Source organism: Apis dorsata, unplaced genomic scaffold (genome assembly GCF_000469605.1).
Source record: "Apis dorsata unplaced genomic scaffold, Apis dorsata 1.3 scaffold_28, whole genome shotgun sequence".
Lineage (NCBI taxonomy): Eukaryota > Metazoa > Arthropoda > Insecta > Hymenoptera > Apidae > Apis > Apis dorsata.
In genome coordinates this window covers 502,770-502,993 of record NW_006263330.1, presented here as the reverse complement: position 1 = coordinate 502,993, position 224 = coordinate 502,770, and positions in this window count along the sequence as shown.

Below are 224 nucleotides of genomic sequence, written 5' to 3'. Positions count from 1 at the left end.
GATTCCCGATAATGTGCAGTAAGATCTTTCAATTATGCATTGTAAGATTTTTTTTTACTCGTAATAGAACATCATAAAATTCGATTCGAGACAATGTGTATTAAGATCTTTCAATTATGCATTGTAAAAATTTTTTTTTATTCGCAATGGAACATCGTAAAATTCGATTCGAGACAATGTGTATTAAGATCTTTCAATTATGCATTGTAAAAATTTTTTTTTAT